This window comes from Salvelinus sp. IW2-2015, unplaced genomic scaffold, assembly GCF_002910315.2.
Source record: "Salvelinus sp. IW2-2015 unplaced genomic scaffold, ASM291031v2 Un_scaffold4084, whole genome shotgun sequence".
Taxonomy (NCBI): Eukaryota; Metazoa; Chordata; class Actinopteri; order Salmoniformes; family Salmonidae; genus Salvelinus; species Salvelinus sp. IW2-2015.
This window is the reverse complement of record NW_019945356.1, coordinates 2,099-10,856: the sequence shown is the minus strand read 5'-3', so window position 1 is coordinate 10,856 and position 8,758 is coordinate 2,099. Positions and strand designations below refer to the sequence as shown.

The following is an 8,758-nucleotide window of genomic DNA, read 5'->3' as shown; positions in this document are numbered from 1 at the left end:
ATTCAGTACACCATTTGTGACGTCCTAAGATAAGTTTACCAACCCTCTAATTTAGAAAGAACAATGTAAATTACTGATGATGATGCTGATGGTGGTGATGATGTTGGTGATGGTGATAATGATGGTGATGATGCTGATGATGGTGATGATGATGGTGATGATGATCATGATGATCATGATGATGATGATGATGATGATGATGATGATGATGATGATGATGATGGTGATGATGCTGATGATGGTGATGATGATGGTGATGATGATCATGATGATGATGATGATGATGATGATGACAAGAAGCCAACATCAGTTTCCTTTCAGACAATGTATTTGTATCATCCTTTTTGACATGTAGGAATGGATGGTTCTTCCATTCCCAGATCTCCCATGCTGTTTAGAATATAGGACAACCCCCCCAAATCAAGTGAAATGAACACAATAGTCTTTCATCCTCATTATAATAATCTGTAATCATGGTAGAGGTGCAAAGAGACAAACACATACTGTTGGTTTCGGAATTCAATGTTTATTACATTAGAAAATGAAGTATGGCTTTCCAGAAGCACAAGCATAAAAGCATTACAGTGGTTTAACATCGTCTCTCCATAACAGGGTGTTGAAGGTTCATGTTGGATACATGTAACAATGATCTTAGACATGATGATCTGTGTATATCCTTCCTGTACAAATATACATGTCCTGAATTTTAAAAATGTGATAGGATGGAGGCTAAAATARTTGCGTTTGCGTTGCTTATAGCAGTCACGTTCAAAAAAGTTTATGCAAATACATTTTCTTAGATCATGATTTGTATGATTCAATTGGGGGATATTTTTACTTCTGAATTCTGAAAATTATGATGGTTAGATGAATGTCCTACTCTCTGGCAGAATGGCACCATTACAAAATTCTGTCAACTTTCCCAAAATTGCCAATTTTTCGAATATCCCCAGGTTTGCCGGATTTCCCGTGCTTTTCTTCTAACTAGTATTTCTGGAATACCTGGTAATTTTGGGGAAGTTACCACAATTTTGCAACCTCAGGAAATTAGCAATCATTGAAGTGAGACAGGCACAGAGAAAGAAAGACACATTCTGCACAGGAAGCAGGAAGCAGGAAGCAGGTGAGGGGAGGATGAATCATAATAACAGCTGAAATAGGAACTATGTGTTTGAAACCATTACATGTATTTAGCTCCAGCCAATTACACATCCTCCCTACCAGCCACCTGTGATGCTTAGGCATCTTCACCCACATTTACATTCACGGTCATCACATCGTCCTGAATATTGATCTCACACTTTTCACCATAGAAGCCCTCATTGCATTCACAAATTGTCAAAGAGGTGTCTAGTATTCTCTTGCATTGGCCATTTCCACAGTCAGTGTTGWCAGAGCAGGGGTCAAGTTGTCTAATCTGGTTATCACTTTTTACATAGACTGAAAAGAAGCCCCAGTGACAGTCATTTCTGATTAGCGCATCTGGAGTTTCAGAAAACTCATCTTTTTTGGTTGAAATATGGATAGCTGCAATTTGAGTCATAGCCAATTTGTATGTAGAAGGACCYTACCTGCTGTATTTGTATGAACATTCAGGAAGTTTGTTCAGCACTTCAGGCTTTGAGCACTCTATMTTTTTCACACAGTTAGAAGCATATTCTTTTATAGTATTTCCAATAAAATGGTCGCCTTTCTCTGAGAAGCTCACAGCAACAATGACCTTCTCAAGAGGAATCTTGGTATAACGTACCATGTCATGGCTACTGTCATCTTCCTTTTTGTACACAGCAACTATCCAGTCATACCAGAAGTACTTTTTATTCAAAAACTCTCTAACTTTGGTAGCTAGTGGGGTCATTTCTAAGGATTCGGATGTGCCAATCACTTCCACATCGTTCTTCATGTACTGTTCAAAGTTCTCAATGCATTTCAGCACTGTTTGTGTGTGAGCTTGGGTAACGCTGTAAAACTGAATAATTGATTGCTTGGCCTTGGCCTCTGTGTTGAAGTCCTTCAGCTTGTAATAGATGAGATTCAGCTGCAGGCCCTTCCACATCAGACCTCTGAAATATATGCTGTATGTCTTCACCTTTTCAACGTCACCACTGAATTTTTTTACCGTGAGCTCCAGGAGGTTTTCGATGAGTGAAGGCTGGTCTCCCGTCAGGTATTTGTAGAAATTGGTCACGCTGTTCTCCGTTGCTGTGTTCTCATAGAACTGGGTGAACCTCAGAATCAGAATCAGAAAACTTCATTGTCAGGCAACAAACCTTATTAGGAATTTTTCTTTGTGTGTTATTTCAAAAGTGGGAAGTTAGTTTAGAAAGAAAGAAAGAAAGAAAGAAAGGAAGAAAGAAAGAAAGAAAGAAAGAAAGAAAGAAAGAAAGAAAGAAAGAAAGAAAGAAAGAAAGAAAGAAAGAAAGAAAGAAAGAAAGAAAGAAAGAAAGAAAGAAAGAAAAAACTTGATGTGGTTACTGAAATAGCTGTATATTTTTATTGGTAGAATATATATCTGTTCTGATTGCTGATTTGAATAGCAGTGAAATAGACAAATATTGCATAACCTACTTTTTTGGCAATTTTGGGAGGAAAGTGGTCAAAATTGCATTTGTTTCTAAAAGTTGAGTGAAAAAGAAGTTGATGTGGTTACGGAAATAGCTGTATCTTTTGATTGGTAGAAAATGTCTGTTCTGATTTCTTACACTAGTTTTTGTCTAATGGGTCATTCTTGAATTGCGGTGGCATTTGAGCARGACATCTTGTAAGTGTATTTGGGTACATCTTTCCATRTATATCAACTAATARGGCACTTTAATAACTGTTTTTATGTTTTTTATGTTTTTACCATTATGATAACACTGTGCCACCAATAGGAGTAGCAACGTCAAGGATGGTAACACCAAATACACATTTTAGGTAATTAAGGATTTTCTTAAATGAAGGCCACCGATGCTCAAATCTAAGTACATTAACACTTAAAAAATGATATACTAAAACTATTTGATTAATAACTTTGCTCACAATGTCATTTCCCTTCATTTAAATAGAGTAACACCAACTGCACTTTTTATTTAGACACACCAAATTATCAATGGAATCGTCAAATGCTAAAAGGGTGCAATTACCTAATCATTTTCTTTAATATACATCCCTCCCCTGATAACAGCTTGGCAAAGGAAGGAATGCTCAAGGTCCTTGTATATCTTTGCAATGAGTGATTTTTGAGGCGGTATCACCAATGACATAAATCTTGCATATTTGTAAAATAATGATAGGTCATTTAATAGCCTTATTTCTTTTGAATCAATCTATACAATATAGTAATTACTTTGGTTTACTTTCTAGCATTCAAAATAATATATAGATAGGATCAGATGTAKGGTCTTAATTTGATCACCCTGTTGCAAGATAACTTTTCTGCAATGCTTTACTTGTAGTGTATTTGAGATTTAAAAGGGCTTCTGAAGTTTGTAATTTCCACTTTGACATTTCAGACTTGATTTTCCCGTACGAAAAATMTATCAACCTCTACAAAAATATAAATTAAATATAATCCACATAATTATTCACATTTCCTATTACTGCTGGATTATTTTCCATCTGTAGCAAACTGGATCAAATTAAGATACCACATCTGTAAGTACACTATACATACAAAAGTATGTGGACTTCGCTTTAAATGAGTGGATTCAGCTATTTCAGCCACACCCGTTGCTGACAGGTGTATAACATCGAGGACACAGCCATGCAATCTCCATATACAAACATTTGCAGTAGAATTGCCTTACTGGAGAGCTCAGATGCTTTCAATGTTGCACCATCATAGTATACCAGATTTCCAACAAGTCAGTTTGTGAAATTTATGCCCTGCTAGTGCTGCCCCAGTGAACTGTAAGTGRTGTTATTGTTAAGTGGAAACGCCTAGGAGCAAAAACGTCTCAGCTGCCAAGTGGTAGGCCACACAAGCTCACAGAATGTGACCGCCGAGTGCTGAAGCGCGTAGTGTGTAAAAATCATATGTCCAACACTCACTACCGAGATTCAAACTGGCTCTGGAAGCAACATCAACACAATAGCTTCATGAAATGGGTTTCCATGGCTGAGCAGCCATACACAAGCCTGAGATCACCATGCCAAGCGTCGGTTGGAGTGGTGTAAAGCTCGCCGCCATTGGACTCTGGAGCAGTGGAAACGTGTTTTCTGGAGTGATCAGTCAGGCTTCACCCTCTTGCAGTCAATGGACAAATCTGAGTTTTAGCGGAAGCGAGGAGAACGCTACCTGCTCCAATGCGTAGTGCCAACTGTAAAGTTTTGTGGAGAAGGAATAATGGTCTGGAGCTGTTTTTCATGGTTCGGGCTAGGCCCCTTAGTTCCAGCGTAGGGAAATCTTAACACTACAGCATACAATGATATTCTAGATGATTCTGTGCTTTCAACTTTGTGGCAACAGTTTGGGAAAGGCCCTTTCCTGTTTCTGCATGACAAAATATATAGAGGACAATGCCCCCATGCACAAAGCGAGGTCCATACAGAAATGGTTTGTTGAGATCGGTGTGGAAGAACTTGACTGGCCAGCACAGAGCACAGAGCACAGATCTCAACCCCATCGAACACCTTTGGGATGAATTTAAACGCTGACTGCGAGCCAGGCCTAATCGCCCAACATCAGTGCCCGACTTCACTAATGCTCTTGTGGCTGAATGGAAGCAAGTACCCAGAGCAATGTTCCAACATCTAGTGGAAAGCCTTTCCAGATGAGTGGAGGTTGTTATAGCAGCAAAGGGGGATCAACTCATGATTTTGGAATGGGATGTTTAATGAGCAGCTGTCCACATACTTTTGGTTATGTAGTGTATTTTAAACAATGCATAAACATAACGTTTTGCAGTATAAAGGACTTGCATTATGTTTTATCATTGATAAACAGTTCAATATAAACAAACCATTTATAATGTGTAACTATTAGTCATTTGTCAAGTTATTTTTGTTATGGTTGAAAATGCAAGGTAGGCAAATGCCACCTCAATTCTAGAACCGTCTAACCTGTTGGGAAAATGGTCAAAATTCACAGTGGTTACAGAGGGTAGAATGTTGGATGCCATCACTGATTTTTAAAGCAGTAACTACAATTAAAGTTGTAAACGGTTACATACTTCTCCACCAGTTGTCTCTTCTTGTCCTTGTCCTTGGCTGCCATGCTATCCGACAAGAATTCCATGAACATGTCCCAGGAGTTGGTGATCTTCAGCTCGTCTTGAGAGTAGACACTGGCGTAGGTTACCCACTGGACTTCAGTTTTCAGAGAGTTGATTTGCAAAGTGATTGAGTCAAGCTTTCTGTTAACCTCTGCAAACTGAGTCTTCACCTCAGTTAACACTGGGTCATCTTGACCGACAAATGCCAGGGCAAAYTTTACAGCAGCACCAGCAAAACCACCAAAGGCAGGGCCATAACGTGCCGTGAACTTTAAGACTTTCTTAAGTACACTAGTCCAATCTGATGGATCCTTTGCCTCAACTATTATTTTAACAATTTCCAAACTCTTTTCAAATACTTCAACAGATTTCTCAACTCTTTCTCTTGTGTAGTAATCCAGGTCTTCAACTGATACAGTGGTGCCAATTGAGGTTGCATATAACAGGAGTATCAGCAGTGCTGAAGATGCCATGACTGCAAATTAGAAGAAAAAAWAWATATATATATTTACAGTGTTAAAGTTCAATAGCTTTTCCAGATGTATACATATTAATATCCAAAAAGGGTTGGTAAAAACAAGCWTTGTAATTGGTTGAGATACTGTACGTTTTAAGCCGTGCTAAAAAAGCTGTTTACAAAGGGTAGGCCTATGATGCAAAAATAGGCTACTTTTTTATTGTTCGATCTGAGAAACCATTGCACATCCACTGTCCCATCAGCCCAGCCAGGCAATTCATTAACAGGGCAGTGCAGTCAAACACGGAATTTGCTTTTGTCATATGCAGAAAGTATTGGCTTTTTCCAAATTTTTGTTACAGACTGAATTTAAAACGGATTAAATATATATTTTTCTTCTCACCCAGCCCATAATGACAAAGTGAAAACATGTTTTTAGAAATGTTAGCAAATGTATTGAAAATTCAATACAGAAATATCTAATTTACATAAGTATTCACACCCCTGGGTCAATACATGTTAAATCACTGTTGGCATCGATTACAGCAGTCTTATACAATATTTGCAGATTATTCTTTTTTTAATTCTTCAAGCTCTGTCAAATTGGTTGTTGACCATTGCTAMTCAGCCATTTTCAAGTCATGCCATAGATTTTCAAGCCAATTTAAGTCAAAACTGTGACTAGGCCACTCAGGAACATTCAATGTCATCTTGGTAAGTAACTCCAGTGTATATTTGGCCTTATTTTAGGTTATTGTCTGCTGGTGGAAAGCAGACTGAACCAGGTTTTCCTCTAGGATTTTGCCTGTTTCGCTCTATTCAGTTTATTTTTATCCTCCCAAAAATGTCTAGTCCTTGCCAATGACAAGCATACCCATAACATGATGCATCAACCATCATGCTTGAAAATATGAAAAGTGGTACTCAGTGATGTGTTGTGTTGGATTTTCTCCAAATATAATGCTTTATATTCAGGACATAAATGTAATTTCTTTGCCAAATTCTTGCAGTTTTACTTTATTGTCTTATTGCAAACAGGATGCATGTTTTGGAATATTTTTATTCTGTACAGGCTTCCTTCTTTTCACTCTGTCATTTAGGTTAGTATTGTGGAGTAACTACAATGTTGTTGATTCATCCTCAGTTATCTCCTATCACAGACATTAACCTCTGTAACTGTTTAAAAGTCATCATTGGCCTTGTGGTGAATTTTTTTKCGAAGCTATTTTTGTTTATTTTTTACCATTTTAATTTAAAACAAGCACAGTAAAGGTACTTCATTGTAACCCAGAAATGATTTTGATATTGAGATTAAAACAGCTGCATTSGAACTTTAACTTGATCTTCACTGTAAAAACGCATCTAGACGTTATTTTCTCTTWCTTCTAGCCTAGCACTTGCTTTGCTTGATTTGAATAAACGTTGCTATCTGCCTCTCCGACCTTTGCAACATTGTTAAAAAAAATGTCATTCGATCTCCACCGGCCCGTAGAGAATAAACGTGTCAGGACAAGACAGAGATTGTTTCTGAGACAGGTGAAATCATGCATKAGCATACTGTTTATGGATATAAAGACATGGCAGTAGAATAACAGGTCAAACTAAACGAAATGCAGCTGGTTTGCTCTCTCTCCAGCTTCAGTTTGAAGTGATTGTGTTATCTGCGTACATTTKATTTAATGTAATAAGTAACCCATTGTAGAAAAGCAATTGTACACACAAGGTGATGTGATAGAAATGTTTTGCACAGCTGTGCTGATCTACTGTACTCGGCTTCACCTCATACCTATGACCACAGCATAGCCATGCTAAAAAATGGTGTCACATGCCCTCTTGTGTACAATTTATTTTATATACATATACTGTAACGATCCTGGGTTTATAAGCGTGGATATCCACTCTGRCGCTTGAGAATGCTTTCGGGGCACAGTCGACAGCGCGCTAGACTTCGGGCTAGAAGGATGAGGGTTCGAGGCCTACTCCCTGCCTGTTTCATGACAATGCATATTAATAAGTGATTAGTCATTTTATTAAAATAATAATCTATAGGCCTACCTGAAATTCCAAAAGTAAGCAAAAGTTCAGGTCTCGAGGTGAAGAGATGTGTCTGCTGAGTTTCAGCCTCACATTTGATAACCCCTTTATAGCCACCAAACTCATTTTCTTCGTAAACAAACCCTGTAACCGTTTTTTATCAACTAAAACAGGGTTTATTGGCCTTTAAATATTTACTTAACAAACATCCCCCTCCATGTGATCTCCCTACCTACTTCATCATAAAATATTTAATGTGCTTGCTGAAAGCAAGACTAATCTCAATTATTATTATTCTGCTCCCTCTAGTGCTTACACACAGCTATAATCACCAAACCAACTTTCAAATYTGCAGATGACTCCATCTTAGAWTTCTTGATAAAATAATTTTTAMAGACCTAGCAAAGTTCACAGAGACAACACTTAAAGCATTTTCAAGTGGCTGATGAGAAATCAAAGCAGGGGAGTATGAAGGGAATGCTATCACAGCATACCGAGGACGTTACATACCATTCTGACGGTGCAAATAAAGGCGAAACAAATCAATTTTARGCAAAATGATGCTCGAGGACATAAATAGATCATGTATACGTGATCAACCTGAGAGAAAGATTAGAAAACAACAACACTTACCTGACTGCTCCCATCCCTGGCTGGACAGCCAATACAGACAATGAGGGTACACAGGATCGGCCAGCCGACACAATCACTTGCTAATCCCAGAGTCCTRATTGAGAAATGCCAATGCTTCACATAGACAAGATTATTGTGGAAGCAAGGAAATCCCCTGTGGAGATGGCTGGTCTCACTGTCTGGTTTGCAGTCGACTCCAGTGATCATACCTACAAGCATCGGCGACCCTGCTACTCGATCATGAACCGGGTGAGGGGCTTTGGCTACCATGCTTTACTGCTGTACCCYGCAATCATCAAGCTGATGCATGGAGCTGAACAATGTCTTTTCACGACACAAACCTAAGTAYTGAAGTTTGTTTGCTCTCTGGAGGAAGAAGGCCGTGAACAGCCCGCTTGACTGCTGGTAAGACCYACATAAGCTTGCTTAGCTAGCTAAC

At 38.4% G+C, this 8,758-nt stretch overlaps 1 pseudogene; it reads right to left on the bottom strand.

Annotated features, from left to right (window-relative positions):
* Positions 1-506: 506 nt before the first annotated feature.
* On the bottom strand, positions 507-7,816 carry LOC112076845 (uncharacterized; annotated as a pseudogene).
* Positions 7,817-8,758: the final 942 nt, after the last annotated feature.